General features: G+C 40.9%; 1 long non-coding RNA gene across 1 annotated transcript; it reads left to right on the top strand.

Moving 5' to 3' along the window:
- Nucleotides 1–11540: 11540 nt before the first annotated feature.
- LOC140693186 (uncharacterized) lies at nucleotides 11541–14804 on the top strand. The gene is made up of 3 exons (XR_012068900.1): nucleotides 11541–11662; nucleotides 13352–13576; nucleotides 14624–14804. It is a non-coding gene; the product is annotated as an uncharacterized lncRNA (long non-coding RNA).
- Nucleotides 14805–16995: the final 2191 nt, after the last annotated feature.

The raw sequence follows: 16995 nt of genomic DNA, 5'->3' as shown, positions 1-16995 counted from the left end.
TTTCAGGTGGTACATCCACACCGGGCAGATGTGATGGATGACCGCCTGTGTGAGGCATATACAAAATCTTACAAACTTTATAAAACTGCTTTAATAGCTCTGCCATCTGAGTGCACTTCATATGGGATCCAGTTCATCACTGGTCGTGCTGTGAGGGCAAGTAACTGATGATGGCAGAAAGGACATGGAGGCATCAAAAAGGTCTCAGTCATGTTCCCTCTTTAAAGGATGTGGCACAGAGTAATATATTTGAGCTGGTTTTTCACTGAACACTTTTGAGTGTTTTCTGGGACTCCCCAGTTCCCCAAGGTTCCATGCAGCTGGGTGTCCCCTAAGTGCAGCTCTGTCAGCGCTTGCCCTGGGGTGACGTGGTGTCACGGGGAGCAGGGCGGTCAGCGTCCCCGGCTCCTCCGAGCTCCGTCTCCTCATCCGCAGAGCCGGGTTTCTCATCCGTGTCTACTTAGTAGGGTTGCTGAGAATCACACGTGATGGTTATCAGGTGTGATTTGTGATTGTCTCTGTGATTGGCATATAGTCAATATTTGATAGAAACACTTGTTTTTTTATTGTAATTACGGCTCCTCGATTGCAGTGGTTTTTAGTCTATTTTTTAATAATTATATTCTTATTTTTAAATATGACCTTATTTCTATTTATTTTTTTGGAGGTACTGGGGACTGAAGCCTGGACATTGTGAATACTAAGCAGGTGGTCTACAAGTGAGTAACACCCACCCTCCTTGTCTGCACTTAAAAATAAATATTGCAATACACAAAATAGCTCTTAAACACCATCATGGGACCTAGTCTCTGTATAGGCAATTGAACACGTATACTATATCAATAAGAATATATGTTGTTTGGACATACATTTCTGAATCTGTTAATGTGCTTAAAGATGATCATAGCTAGTGATAAACACGAGACTTGGATCCAGTACTTCTTAGGGTCTGTTTTGCCATCAAGGGGAATTACATTCTACAGAGAAGGCTAATTGGGTCTCTTTGATATTTGGATGGTTTAGCAGATGATCAAGGCTTTCAAAAGCTGACAGTTTTGTATTTTAAACAAACTACAAAATTATCTTCTAGAAGTTGTAAGTCCTAAGCTTGTGAAGTGCCCAGTAATCCAGGGGGAATATGTCTGTGTCTGTGTGAATAACTGTGTGTGTGATTTCAGGAAGGTAGAAATAAGTTCCATATAGACTTCTGATATATTTCTCCTCTAGTTTAAGCTGTAGGCTTATATTTACACAAAATACTTGATATTCTTTAGTCATTTGGCATATTGGTGGAAATAAGTCGTTCTCATACTTGTTTCAGAAGGGTTGGGAACCATGAGCTAAGAAAACGGGAGGAGAAAGAGGCAGGGAGGCTCTTCAAACTTCATGCATAATATGAGAAACAGTAACTTTTCTCTTTTCTTCTAAAGCAAACTGGCACTGAGTTGTAACCTGCTATTACTCAGAATTGCTTTTCTGATCAGATACAAGTGCCTCAGATTTTTCAAGGCAACATGAATGATGAAATGTGTTTTAGCAGTTATCTTTAAAAGTAGTTTTATTTTTCAAGTAAAAGGCTATAGCCTGTTCTTTCTTCCAGCGGTACACGAAGTTCTCATTGATCCAGGTACATGATTTATGTGCTTAGTTTCTTTGGGTTTTTTGTTTTTTTTTTCAGTGCTTGTTTCATTGTGGTGTGAATGAATGTTTAAAATTTCTGGATTTTGATCTTTAGAACATGCTGATTTATCAGAACTGTTAAAAACCTGATTGTTCTTTTGTCCTTGTTTGGTGGGGCACCCTATTGGTTACTGTTGTCTGTTAAAGAGGGAAATTCTTCCTCTAGCCTGCAGATCATTAAGTGAATGGTTGGCAGTGTGCCTTTAAATTTCATTGAATGCGTTGAACATGATTGTCCAGTGAATTTTGAATTGACTCACAGTAATGACTTTGTTTCTGTGGCTTTTGCTCCTCTCCACAAGAGTTTTAATTCTCTGTTGCATTTTGTATACGTGTTCTTCACAGGGGAAGAAATTTTGCATTTTTTAGAGAGGTGGGTTTTCCTAACCCCTCTGAATGCATTCTGTAATTGATACAACAATAATCTGTTATTGCAGTGCTTAATTATTTCATAAACTAGTTTTTGGCTTAATCAGAAACAATGACAGAGTGATAATAAAAATTAGGAAAACCTTCCTTCCTTTGAAGAATAGAAATCAGGTGGTCAGGCTTACCCATGCTTTGTGCGGGACACACTTACTCTTATGTCATTGTGTATCATGATTCGGAGATGGAGTTGCTTCAGGTTTATAGATTTTTGTTTTAACATTTGTGTTGAATTCTTTCTCAAGGCTGATGTATCCTGTTGGGTTTGTTGAAAGTTTAGAAGGGAAACAAATGCGGTTTTTTGGTTTCCGGAGGCCTGAGTTGCTCATGATAAAAAGCTGAGGTTGGGCTGAGAAACAAAGTGACACTCACTCTCCTCCCAGATGAAATTGATGAAAAATGAAATCAATTAAGTGTATCGGTATTTGACCAATAGAAGTTAGCGAGACCAAACTCGCTAGTTATGCCCAAAGAAAGTACTGAATTCACCTGCAGAATTAAGTGTTTACCAAGAAGCAGCAGCTTAGAGCAATCAGAAAAATCAGTAAAATGATGAGATATAAAATGAATATAATATCTTTTATTTCTGAAACGTTTCTACGTTAAGTTGTGTAGAGCTAAAATTAAGTTTCAAGCACCAGGAATTAAGAATGTGGGTGGTTCTGTATGATCGTTATTCAGGGATGTGCCTAGACCCTGCTAGAGTGGCTGAAGCTGGCAGGAAAAGGCCTAGAGCCAGGATTTGTCACCCTAGGGTGTCCTCCAAAATGGTTCCATGTGGGAGCCCATGATTTGGTTAAAAAATTTTAACAGACACCAGCCTCCTGTCAACTTTAAGATGAAAAAATTATGCTTAATAACTGCTTTGCAAACAAGCGCCTGTGCATCCTCACTGCTGTCTCCTTGCCTTAAAAAGCAGAGACAATGCTTTGCTTGCAAAGTTGAGGTTTTAGATAGCACTCAGCTCATTGCAAAGCAATGACCTAGGCCCTCAGCTATAAACGCTGGGCTTGTGTGCAGTTAGATAGTCTATTATCCCCAAAACAAGGACCTAGCTGGTCTGGTGGTCTGCTGTGTAATTCACATATCTAAAGAATATATCTTACTCTCCTCACTCCATGACTTCCCTAAAGATACACTAAGCCTTTGTACTCATGTTGGATTCTACAATCTCTGTCTGATCCCTTCTTTCCCCAGGTTCCTGTTTACTATCAACACTGTAGCTGTTAATGATTTTTTCCTTTGATTATACACAATAAATATGGGAGCATTTGAGAGGCTCGTGGAGTTGGCTCCCTACTCCCTCTCTATTTCTTGACTTTTTCCACAGAGTTTTGAGTAATCATTACATGTCGGTAAAACTTCTGCCAGCCAGAACCCACAGTTCCAGGTGAGAACGATGCAGGCTTTATCTTTCCTACCCAAGGGAGAGAGAGAAGAGAATTGAGATATTCTCCCCTGGTGGTCCCTTCCTGCCCCAGGGCCACTCCAGTTCACCTGCAGCCTTCTGGCCTCTGCTCAGAGGGCCTCTGTCCCAGGAGTGACAGCAGCCTTTTCTTCCCTTGTCAGCATTTCCTGTGACTTTCGGAAGTTGGTCTCTTCTCTGCAATTCAACCCTGGCAGATGTGATGGTGGTCAGCGTGCTTGTGGGCAGTCACTTGGGGACTCCTAGGAGCCATGCTGTTTCCTCAGTCTCTCATTCGAGGTTACAGAACAGTTGAGCCCCGAAGGAAGCCCATTCACGTGAGGTCAACAGAGTATTTCATCACTTTCATTTAATTTTTAAATTTTCAGTGGAGAAATAATTTGTAGCAAACTGTTCCAGATATTCGGCCGCCTGCTTTCCTCACCACCTTTTCCTTGTTGCCTCTGGTGCTTGTTTTAAGAACAAGGTTTCTTCTCTGGTCATTTCTAGCAGCTGGGCTTGCTAAATCCTTGATCTGCATTTGAAGCCAAAGGCTTCTTGGTGATGTCAAACTGATTTTCCTATTTCTGAATATTTCGTGAACACTCAGCAACAGTTTCAAGTGAATTTCTCTTGTCTAATTTCAGTTAACTCACATTTGCTGATCTCCTGCTTTCATGCTGAGGGCAGTTTCTTCCTCCTGTATTAAAAGTTAGCAATTTGCATTTACTATTTGAAGGTACTGGCCCTAGGTTCTTTTTCCTTAACAGTTTTAATACAATTCACCCATAAACATGTGCAGCACTTTTTACTCTATGCCCAGAATTATGCATCTAAGTCAATCTCAGAACATTTTCATCCCCCAACAGGAAGCCCCATATGCACAAGCAGTCATTCCCATTTTCCCCATCCTCCCCCAGGCCCAGGGAGCCACTCTTCTCTCTCTCTGGATTTACCTGTGCTGAACATTTAATGTAAATCGAGTCACTTCATGTAAGTGGAACCGTCTATTGTGAATGACTTCTTTCACACTGAGTAACGTGTTCAAAGTTTGTCCACGTTGTGGCCTGGGTCAGTACTCTATGCTTTGCTATTGCTGAATTATATTCTACTGTATAGCTGGGCCGCACTGTTTACCCATTCATCAGGTGATAGTTATTTGTGTTGTTTCTGATTTTTGGCTGTGATGAGTAATGGCGCCATGAATAATCCTGTAGGAGTTTTTATGTGGACATTTGTTTTCAGTTCTCTTTTAGATACATTATGTTTACATAGCAGAGTAACTTATCAACTAGATTTGACAAGAGGAGTGTATTATTGATTATTTGCTTTAGTTGAAATATTCTAACTTTCATAAAGTAATCAGTGCCCATAAATGAACAAATATGTTTGTATTATTTTGCAACATATGAGCAGACTTCATATGTTTCTATATAATATATATGACTGTGTGTTTTAATCTGTCAGTGTTTTCATAGTTTTTCAGCAATGTTGTAACTTTAGAATTCTTCTGAGAAAATCACCCGCGATTCTAGTGCAGTTTGTACAGTGCATCCTGTCTTTTGCATGGGATTCCACTGTCCCCTCAGTGAGGACTTTCCTCTCCTATTGAGTTAGTAGTAGAGTTAAAGGAACTGTGATTTCTAGGCCTTCGCTCTCCATGTGTTTGCCTTTGGCTGTCAATCACGATTTTCCCTTTCTTGAGTTTTCATTGTTCCATTAGAATTTTTGAAAATAACTATTAATATGTTGCATCGATCTCCCTAGAAACTTGATGTGTTTGTGCTTTTCAGTTTTTAATTTATGAAACATGTAAATGCACTCTTGTTTTTAAGTAGTACTTTTTCACTAGATATTTGTTTATCTCTTTATAGTTAAAATATTTTTTCCCAATGAATGAATCGGTGTGCATGTTTTAAAAGATACCTTACTTTTTATTGTTCTTATTGTAACAGTTATATTCACTGTAGAGAATTTAGAAAATAAGGATAAACACAATAATAACTTAAAAATGGCCTCTAACCTCACCTGGAGATACTGTTGTAAGGTTTGAAATTGAGAATTACAAGTCCTCTCAACTTGTTCTTCTTTTTCAAGTATATTTTGGTTACTGAAACCCTCGGATTACCATATGAATTGTAGCAGAAGCTAGACAGTTTCTGCAGTGGAGCCTGCTGGGATTGTGATAGAAACCACGTTTTATGTATGAATCGCTCTGGGGAGCATTGCCATCCCAAGAGCGCTGTCTTCTGATCGATGAATTTGCGTGGTGTCTCTGTCCAGGTATTTAGGTCTTCTTTAATTTTTTTCAACAATGTTTTGAGTTTACAGAGCATTATTTTACTTTATTTTTCTTTGCCTTTATACTGAGGACAAGTGTGCAAGGTACCAGGATCAGAAGTGTATTTCAGCCCCGCGACTTGCTGCCACGATGAACGCTGCACTCTTGCCTGGCCCTCTGTAAAATCTTGCACAAAATAGGACTTCAGTAACTCTCTCGAATGAATGATAATATGATTGTTGATTGATGTTTGAGGGTCCTTGTGATGATGTCTTTTTCCCAACCTTTCCCCTCCTCTTAACTATGCCCTTTATCTTCCTTTCCTCCAGCCTGGTTTTCAGCCTGCCTGTGGCATTGATTTTCCCTGCCTGTAGATTCTTCCTTTCACTGGTTCAGGATAATGTTACATATGGGCTGTAGAAACATGCTAGATGACAAGAAAGAGCAAGTCCATTGCATGCTAGTATTTTTAGATTGTGTTATTCTTTTTTCGATTGAAATTAAATCAAGTTAACCCCCTGAGCCCTGCCATGAGCTCTTTCCGCCTTCCTACAAGTGATACTGCTCTTGTTGCTGCATGTTCCCTGCCCCCAGCCTTGGTTTTGGAGTTGAGTAAGTCACCATCAGTGAAGCCCTCTCTTTAAAAGTTGAAGTCAATATTTGCTCCTTCTCTCTCATTGGGGACTTGGATGAAATGAGTTACCAGATAAAGAATGGAGCCCCACCTCATTCTGAACCCCACTCTTTCCGTTCTTTTCTCCAGGGGAAAAGAGTACAATTCAACAATATAAAGATTGATTGTGAGCTAATGAGATAGACAAGACAACCGATCATTTATTAAATATCCTTTCATGCTAGAAACAAATGTATTATACACACAAACAGCACACAAATCACGGTAGTACCGTGGTTACAAACGTGGGTCTGAGTTCGAGTCCTGCTCTGGAGTGACCAGTCATGTGAGATGGAGAAATGGTAGGTCGGCTTAGCCTCTCCAGAACTGGCTTTCTGTCCTGCAGAGACTGGGCTCCCTAGGCGTCCCCAACCCGTAGAGGTGCTGTGGGGTGTAAATGATGCGCGCGGGCAGCCCGAGCACAGCTGCTCATTCCTCGTAAGTGCAGGATCGCATAGCTTTTGCGGTGACGGCTTTATGACCGCCCCGTGTAGACTCTCAGTGCTCCGAAGGGATGCCTTGTGGTTTGGAGATGGGGTTCTCACTTCTGTAAATACCCAAGGATAGTGTTATTGGGCCCTGCTGATTTGAATCTCTTCTTTAGAAAGTACATAATGTAGATATATTTTTCAAGCATGTGTGCTTTTTTTCTTTTACTATTTAAAATTCTACCCTCTCATCTCTTGGTGTGACTTTTCATGGAATCCAGGAAACAGTCCTAAGCTACCTGCCTCTTCACACTTCTCCGTGGTGGTTTCCTTCCCTGACTAGAAGAGGGTTTTGCATAGGAAATTTTCTTTGTTCCCCTTTTCTTGGAGTCTCTCTGTCTGTCTGCCCATCTCTTACCTCTCAATCTGTCCATTTATCGACCCACTGATTCTTCTGACATGTTCCAAAACACATTTCAGGCAGCTTACAGAAGAACAGATACCAAATAAACAGGTGAGAAAATGAGACCAAGTTCATACAGTGAAGCTAGGAGGCGAGTCTTTATGACGGTTGTAGGCGTGAGACACACGCCTCTTCCCTGTGACTTACATGATGGACAGCAAGAGTGTGCCTAAGGCTCCCAGCAGACACAGGGAAACAGGGTTTGTGGGAGATGCTCACTGGCCGTGAAATAAAGAAGTGGCTGAGCTACTTAGGCTTAGAAGAATATTTTGAATGTCTTCCAAAATCAGAGTATTGCATCTTTTCTTTTGTGAGAGTTCTACGTATAGTTGGCTACATTCTATACCTGGAAGTTTCCCCAAAACTGCTTCCCACGTGAGTCCCATGGCTCGGGAATGGGGTGGTTCTGCTCATTGACGGGGGTTGGCCAGAAACAGAAAATGAGAGCCTCAAAGGTGCCTGGGATTTGTCAGTTATGTTTTGTCACTGCTGTAGCGTTGAAAAAATGCTTTCATAGTTTCTCTCCATCTGAGGCGGCAGCGTGCTCTCTTACCAGCATCAGGAGCTCAGGGCCACGGGATAGTGCTGGCTGAATGCACTGCCGTCAAGACAGCTGAGCTAGTCACTGCAGGTGTGATTCTTTTACATACTTCATTTCATGTTCTTTACTAGAATGTTTCAACAGGGAGTTAATTAACTGAGTTAATTAACATTAAATAAATATGATCTTTGTTGAAAAGACATTTATAGGCAGAATATAAGCTGTGTAGACTTTAAAAACGGTTTCATTACTGAAATTTCATTTGGGAAGATACACAGTTTATCTTATATATGCCTCTCTTTTAAAGTAACAAAGAAACCAGACAGGAAAGGCATAGGATGGTTTCTGTTCTTCCTCTCGGCTTGCAGATGCCCTCACGCCCAGTAGCATCAATCCAGACACCAGCACTGACACTGGCCGTGCTCAGAACTGCCTCAGCTCTGAAGACACTGCTGACAAATAGAAGGGGGCCGCGCCCTGTTACAGCAGGTGCTCTCACTTTGTGGGTCCTTATGTAACTGCATGGTGTTAATCAGGATCGCCCGTCCTACATTGTGTGACGCTGCTGCCTTGTCTCCTAGCTACTTGTTTCTCTAAGTATTCATGTATTATTCTCCAATGCGTGGTACTACACAACTGAAAATGCTTTTTTCAGATGAAAAAGAATGTGCATTTAAAATAATAAGTCTGAAAAAGGGGGCAAAGTTGCTCTCCTGGTCCCGCTATTCAAAGATAATAATTAACACATTAACATCTATTTTCTGTTCTTTTCTTCAGTGTGTATCACTTCTGTCATAAAAAACCAGAGAGCACTCTGTGCCTGTTTACTGTGTGGACACCTCCATTTTCCATTCGGCTTTTTGTATGTTTTTCTACAATATTCTATCTCCTCTGGCATGATTTTTGATGACCAGTATAGCATTCTGTCTTGTGGAGACATCGTCCATTTTACTTCAGACTTAAATAAACTTTTAAATTCCAAGTATACTTAACTGAAATACAGAAAAGAGAACTGTGGTGGTACATGAAGGCCCCTAACTCCCTTCCCCTTACTTCCTGAGAGTAAAAGCTGTTGAAAATTTGGTATATATATATCATGACCTTTATGCTATGACATACGTATATACACACATATGAGAATTCCATGTATACGTGTGTGTTTATATGCTTTATTTAAAAATGAGACCATACTATATGTTTTTCTGCTGCTCGCTTTATTCACTCAGGGGTATATCATAGACGTCCCACCACTCCAGACTCACCCGGTCCTTTCAGAAAGAGTGGAGGGGTCTCCTGATGTGCGGCTGTGGTCTCTTGTCCACAGACACCTTTGGTGAGAGAATGCTGTGGACAAGGCCCTGGACCACGGTGAAACGCCGGCTCCCTCAGTGCTCGCAGGTCGCCGTGATTTACCGCATCATTGTCTTGATGGTGGACATTTAAGTTTTCTCCATTTTCCACTGTCAGAAAGGATGTTTGACTGGCATCCTTCTTGTACAGACATTCCTGTGATCTTGTATGTGTATTCCTTTAGTTAAGACTTCTGGAAATTTAGTCCCTGGATGTGACATTTACATTCATCACAGACTCCTTTCAAGTGACTCTAGAAATTCCTTCTCCATTGGGGAATGAAAAGATGTACAATTACTTATGTAACCAATTCTCTATTGCTGGATATGATTTCACTTCTGTTTTTCTTCCCACCATTGTAAACAGTGATGTGTAAATGCCCAGAAAGGTGCATCTTTTTGGACTGATTTTTTTTTCCTAAAGGAAACGATTCCTAGAAGTGGTGTTGTGTCAGTGTGTACGTACGTTTTTCAGAGTTTACATATCCATTGACATGTCGTCCTCTGAAAATGTCGCTCATGGTTTCTTCTCCCACAGATGGACACTAGCTAGAATATCTTTTAAAAATATTTGCCAATATGATGAGCAGAAGTGCTTTTTCATTGTTTTAGTTTGCATTTGATGACCCATGAGGTATTGAGCATTTTTTACTCATTAGCCATTTGACTTTTTTAAAATTAATGATATCTTTTTTTCCTTTGCACACGTTTAAGTGAGGGAGCTTCTTGTTGCTTTGTGACAGGTCTCTGTATGTTATGAACATTAACCCCTTGTCTTCACCAACATGTATCACAGAACTTTTTCTTGTCATTTCTTGCCTTTCATTTTGTTCAGGAGGTTTTATATTTTGGTTGTGTCTCAAAATATTCTTATGATAGTAAATCTCTTCCTTGTGGGTTTTATCTTTGACATTATTCTTAGAAATACTTTCTTATAATGGAATAAATTTCTTCTGTAGGTTTTTTTAACCTCTAACATGGAGATGATAATAGTACTTGTTAATGTAAGGGTAAGTTGAGTTAATAAGAGCAAAGTGTTGTATTTGCTGTTATTAGTACTTTTTAATATTTACATCACTGTCTGTAATTTATCTTCTGCTCCTTATGACAGGAATAGGATTTATTCTTTCCAGGTGATTCTCTGATTGTCCCAGGACAATTATTGAAGTCATACGTTTCTCTTTGATTTGAAATCCCACCTGTACAGAATACTTATGTACACTAGAGTCTCTTTTTGAGCTCATGGTTCCTTTCTGTCAATCTGCCTTTCTTACTCCAGCACCATATGTTACATATTGTAAAAATTTATTTAATAATTGCAGTCTGAATTTTTTTTGATTATTTTCTTCCATCCTAAATTTTCTTGTCTAGTATTATGACTTTATTATTCCTGAAGGATTCCAAAATATTTTGTTCAAGTTAAAAAAAATCAGATTGGCGTTTTCATGGGAATTTTTAGTAAGATTTGAATTATTCTAATGAGAACTTACATCTTTACAAAACTGCCTTCCTCCATGTAATTTGTTGATGTGTCTACATTCACACCTCTTACTTTACCCCTCAGTAGAATCCTGAATTTTCTCCATTTAGAACATGGCCATTATTTTTGAATTTATTCCAGATTATTGTTTATGTTTTTGTCAATTTTGTAAATGAGAATTTTTTGCTATTATATTTTTAAATGCTTAAAACTGACATTTAGAAAGGAAGATTAGGTTTGTAAATACTCACTTTGTAACTTATCATTTAAAATTGTAAGTATTAAGTACTTGTTCCACAGTCCTTTCTTTTTTGCTTTTAAAAATTTGTATCCAAGATTCTCAAAATGGTCATAGCTAAGTAGTATAGGTTGGGAGACAAATGGAGAGAGGTAGTGAGGCTCATGTACAAACTGTGAGGAGTTTCATGGCTACCTTTAGGCTGGAGAAGCCACAGAAGAGCCCAGGTTAGACCAGGGATGGCTTTGGATGCAATTGAAAGCCAGCTTTCCTGCCTGTATGGTGAAGCCTGGTGGGCGTGGCAGGTAGATGATCAAGTTCTGATCAAGGTCATTGGCTGCACAGAGCGCTGTGTCTGTGAGAACTGGTGACCATTGCCATGGGAAATGCTTGGTGCCAGGAACACTGCAGAGGAGCTGGGGAGACTGTGTGTTAAGGATTTTCCAGTCCTGGGAGTGGGAGGGTCAGACTCTGCATTCAGATCTGAGTTTGAATTCATCCTCTTAAGTTTACTGGTCCTGTGACTTTAGTCAAGTTATACATCCTGATTGAACTCCTGTCTCTCAAAACAGGAGAATTACGGCCTGCTGCTAGAGTGTTTGATCAGGGTAAATGATTTGTGTCTATAAGATGCCACGTAAAGTCACAAGCTCAGTGAGAAATGGGTTGTCGCCTCTTCTTCTGCAACTCAGTGCTCGGTAAGTCATCAGGGGAAAGCGAGTCCCTAATTTATATGTGGTGCAAGGAAGAACAAAAATAACGTCTTGCCTTTCCCTGGCAGTATTCTTACTTCTTTGCTTCATGTACCTCTTTCCTCCTTTACTCTTCTCTTTCACCTCCTCCACCAAGTGCCTGAGACTCTCTCAGAACACCAGATTCAAATTACTTTAAATGTTGGCTCATCCCCATGAAATGACAGTGACATAAAAAAAACTGTACACATCTCAGACTTGACTGTATTTGATTTACACACACACACGTGCACACACACACAGGCTACCTCCCATTAGCTGAGGGAGAAGGAACTCTTTTTCTGAGTTTTCATTTACTGAGCGTGAGAGCAAAGTCTCTTGAGCAGAATTTCGCCTGGCTTCGTGCATGGTTTTTTAAATTGGATTTCTGCTTTGTGTCCATAGAAATATTCTCCTATTAGATGAGAGGAAGTGGAGACATAGATATTCTGCTGAGATATTGGTGTCATCATATTTGAGTTTTAAAGGACTTAAGACAGCATAGAGTCGTAACTTTTTATGGGTGAGAATCCATGATGGTGTAACTTGAACAACAACCTGGGTCTCCTGCCATCGTGTCCACGTGGGTGAAGAGGCAACTGGGTGGGGGATGGCAGGGATCCTTCTTGCTTGAGTTCCAGGGTATTGTTAGTTTTCATGGCTCAGCTGCCTTTAGTTTATGTTCATGTGGCCTCTCATGGGAAGGTCACTCTGTACTGATAGACTGAGTTTCTAATCAGCAAAAAGCTCTGGACCCACTCATATTTTCCAGAGTTTTTCTTCTGACCTGCTGACACTTTATATAAATGAGACCTAACAAACTACTGGATATAAAATCCTTATTGTTATTGTTTTCCCTCAAGTTCCATAGGAATGGGGTGCTGTCTCAGGCTAAGGCTAGATCTGAACAAATATAGGGTGATAGGCTGTGCTGCTGGACCCTCCCCAGTTGAATGGGATTTCCACTTTAGTTTTTAGATGAGTTCAAATCTTGTCTTTACCAGTTATTAGCTTTGTGACCTTGGGGAAGTAACTTTACTTTTTTGGGTTCCAATTTTCTTTATCTGTAAATAAGTTCAGTCTATATTTTAGGGTTTTTGTTTTAGAATTGAATGAGCTAATTCTCTCATTTATACCTAAAGTACTTATCGCGTGGTTGTATGATGGTGCCTTGGTAGTTGATTACTAAGGCACTCGTCAGTGAGAAAGGGGGTGGGGCCCCCTGGATCAAAGAGCTTGTATTCCAGGATATGTTTGTAAAAGACTGGATTGCATTGGACTTTTAGTAAATGTCCATTCCTTTCCTAATCCCCATTGATTGTGTATATATCTTTATACTAATATATGAACAATTTGTTTTTGCAATTTAAATCTTTGTAGTATTTAAAGAATATAGCTATAACAAAAATACGTGAAATAAAATGATTTGACTTTTATTTTCCTTTCAATAGGCAAAACAGAATAAAATAGAAAAGAAAAGAAAAAGTATTGAAGGAGTAGAAATAATTTTATTTCTGTGGAATTAACTCCCTATATTAGGTTTTTCCATTGTGTTGTTAAACAGCATATAAAATTGACAGGTTGTGACTTCAGTGTTGATAGCTAGGTGAGTATACTTTCTTTTTGTATTTGTCTTTGATGAATTATTTGCACTAGATCATAAATGATGTGCATATTACATATTGGAAACAAGGAAACAGTGGATGAATACTACCTCCAATGCAGTCATTTTGTTACCGAGTCCAAACTCGTTCTGCTTGCCACATGACAGGCCAATAAACTGGGAGATGAGGTGTTGGAGCAAGGAATAGTGACTTTATTTGCAACGCTGGCAGACCCAGAAGACGGCAGACTGATGTCCTGGAGAACCATCTTCCCCAAGTCAGAATTCAATCTCCTTTTATAATAAAAAGGGTCTGGGTTGTGGTTGGTTGTTGCATACTTCTTGCTGCATGAATTGTTTGTCCTCTGAATCCACTGTTCTTGCAGGTGTCCATGTGGATCAAATCATGGTGCCCCTGTAAAACCTCCAAAAAAACAAAGGTTATTCTCTATTTTGCAACTTGCCATCTCTACAGAAGTGCAGATGAGCTAACATTTTTAAAGATCAGGGCCGGGAGAATAGGCTTTCCTGTAGATTTCAGGCTAAAGGCAACTTTCTTTTTCAAATGGTGCAGAGCTACCAAGTCTGAGCCTAGAAAACAGGGCACACGTTTAAAGCCAAAGGAATAGATCAAACATAGGGTCAAAATTGTTCTTTTTTATTACAATTCCCTTTTCAGCTTCATAGATAATTTTAGTAAGAAACATGAGCAATTTTGTATTTTTGCTTCTTAATAACCGATAAGTGGGCCAACTATATTTTTGTGAGCAGGGATGCTGTGCGGGCCCTGGGGTGACAGCAAACTCTTGTTGGTGTGGCCGACCTTGCAACATGTCTGATGCCCCGTGAGTGTTGGTGAGGGTCCCCCTAGCCAGGGGCTCTCTTCAGGAACCAGCATATGGGCATTGTCTTCTGGAGACCTCTTTTATGGCTGCAGGAATTATTTTCAGATACTGTGATTGAAAAATCACTCCAGCTGGGGATAGTTAGGGGAAAAAGGAAAAGGAAAAGGGTTTGGAGTAGAGTAGAAGAGTAGGACATAAGATCACGGATCCTGAGTACTTGGCAGCGGGGCCTCGGGAGAGAGGGGAGCAGAGGTGGGGAGGGGCCTGGCTCCGGAACCAGCTCCTGTACCTGTCCCCACGCCCAAGCCACATAGGTTTTAATTGGTCTGGGCCACCTCTCTGGGCTGGATGTCACCCTGGGCAGAACCTTGAGAATCGAAGGGAAGGGATGGGCAGCACTCACCTAGGGGGTCACTGAGGACTTCGTTGAAGTCCACAGTGCCTTTCTGGTCATGTGTCTTCACTTGTCCTTTATCCCAGGATCTGAGGAGGAGGAGCAAGGAACTCAGGGAAGGATCCAGGAAGATATCCGACTGTGTTAAGAGAGGACAGAAAATGTGAAACGGGGAGTGAGGACACTTGCAGCAAAGTAAAATGACTTCACAAACATTGCTTCAGAGCTGCAGGTGTAAGAGAGCCTAAGCCAGTCTCAGAGTGCAGAGGACAAGCGGAAAGGAACTGCAAAATTTCCACTGACAATTGAAATTTTGTTAAATAGCCTGATACTGTTGTTTGCATCACTTGAATGAATGCAGGCATATTTCTTTGGGCATTTACAGGTTCACTCAACCCCACCAGCCCCTCTTGCCCCCATCGGGGATGGGCTTTCTCAAGCACAGTGCCCCCTCTGCTTGGGTGGGCCACGCCGCTGGTCCTCGCCTGGGGCCGGGCTGCTGCAGGGCACTGAGTCCCCGAGGCACAGCCTGTGATACACGACTGGAGCATCTCTGCTCTTGACTGGGGGCCTCCGTTTCCCCTGCAGTGTAAGAATGCCGGTGACTGAGTTAGAAGCATGCTTCCAAGCTGTCCGTGTCCTCGGCATCAAGAAGCGGAGCCTGGAAGCTTCCGAGTTTCTCCAGGATGCGGTCTACTTTCACCTTCGCAGGTGAGTGCATGTCCTTACACAAGTGGAGGAATTACTGCAGTTTTCCTGGAACTTTCTCACCACTAGTCCATCTGATTTTTCTGTGCTAGGATTCAGTATGGCCTGCTAAATAATCTGGAGTGAGATCTTGAAACCCTGATGAAGAGGATTATTTATTTCATTTCTCTATATGATAGTCTTTTACTTTTAAAATTCAGAATGATTCTTTCAGGAAATTTTGGTGGGGTTGGAGAATCAACTTTGCTGTTAACATCTTTGCTACCTGTTGCTTTATGCCTCTCACCTGTCTTCTGTCACTTGTGAGGCGGTTCCATTTGTGATTCTGTCCGGGTTGTTCATGTTATAAAATATAACTTCTATAAAAGTACAGTCTCTTTTACTCCGAAGACATTCCACAAATACTCCTTTAATCTGGGTGTGGTTTTAAGAAGACAGAATCATTAGAACATATAATTGCAAGTTGCTAGTGCAAAATCCCCAAATCAATAGTCTAGCTAAACATCTAAAATCTTTCTAATCTACCTTGGATTTGTATGGATAAGTAAAGCAGTTTGCTAAGAACACAAGACCAGGTTTAGAATAAAGGCTGGTGTAGCTCAGCAGGTCCTCCCAAGCTGATGCTCTGCCAGAGGGTGGGGCCGAGGGAAGAGGGCGTGTCCTGCCCTCCCTGAGCTGACAATTTTATAGCAAAGACCTTCAGCAGGTGAAAAAATTGGAGTTTCTTCTAAGAAGAGTGAGTTTGAAAAGAGTCCCAAAAGCGCGGGAGTGGCACAATCACATTTGTCTCAAGTAGGGGAGAGTGGCTGTGGGGCCATTTGGGAGACTCGTGAGTCCAGGTGCGCAGTGTTGGTGGCTTCCACTAGAGCGGTGGGACGGTCACTGGGTAAAAGCGAACAGATTGAAGGCACGTCTAGATGGTAAAAAGTAAAGGATGAATGCTGTCTGTGAATGTAGGATGGAGTAAGTCCCAGGTTTCTGTGTGAAATAATGAGGTAAATGATGCTCCTGCGGTGCTCTGAGGAGGAAAGCTGCAGAGGGAGTTCTGGGGGAAAACTGATGAGTTCAGCTGTGGGTGAATTGAAAGGCTGTTAAATGTGTGGTCTGGGAGCTCAGGTGAGAGCCAGTAGTGAGTAGGGGGAGTGGAGAGAGACTTTCAAATAATTTTGTCTTGTGAACATACAAATAAATATGAGTAATGACTCACTTAACACCTCTGTATTCTGGATTTAAAGCCCAGTAACATTTTGCTATTCAGATTGCAGAGGTTCTTAATTTTTTTTAATAGAAATAAATAGAAACAAAATATTGGAGTTAAGGAACATCTTAGAATTGATATGTGTCCTTGTTTGTATTTTTATACCTCATCTGTTTATAACCATAATCTACAACAAGTTAGCTTGCTTAGCATAAGAGTTTAACAGAGGGCCTTGACACACACTGTTTGGGGTTGAAACTGATCTTCTTGGGCAAATTATGTAGCCTCTCTGTGCCTTAGTTGCATCTTCTGTGACTGCCTCCGGGCCCTTCATCACAGCAGATTTCCTAGACTAGATGTTGGGAGGGAGGCTGCTGAAGGGAATAAGAAGTTTGGCAACTGCTAGGGATACTGAAGACAGAGACAAAAACAGGTTAAAGCCGATATATTGAGTAAAAATACCCTCAAAAGAGAAAGAATCCCGCAGTGTTTTGAGCCACTTAGCGTCAGAGAAACAAAATCACGTGGACCCAAAGCTCTTGAGCATATGAG

Source organism: Vicugna pacos, unplaced genomic scaffold, assembly GCF_048564905.1.
Source record: "Vicugna pacos unplaced genomic scaffold, VicPac4 scaffold_19, whole genome shotgun sequence".
Lineage (NCBI taxonomy): Eukaryota > Metazoa > Chordata > Mammalia > Artiodactyla > Camelidae > Vicugna > Vicugna pacos.
This window is presented reverse-complemented; position numbering and strand designations above follow the sequence as displayed.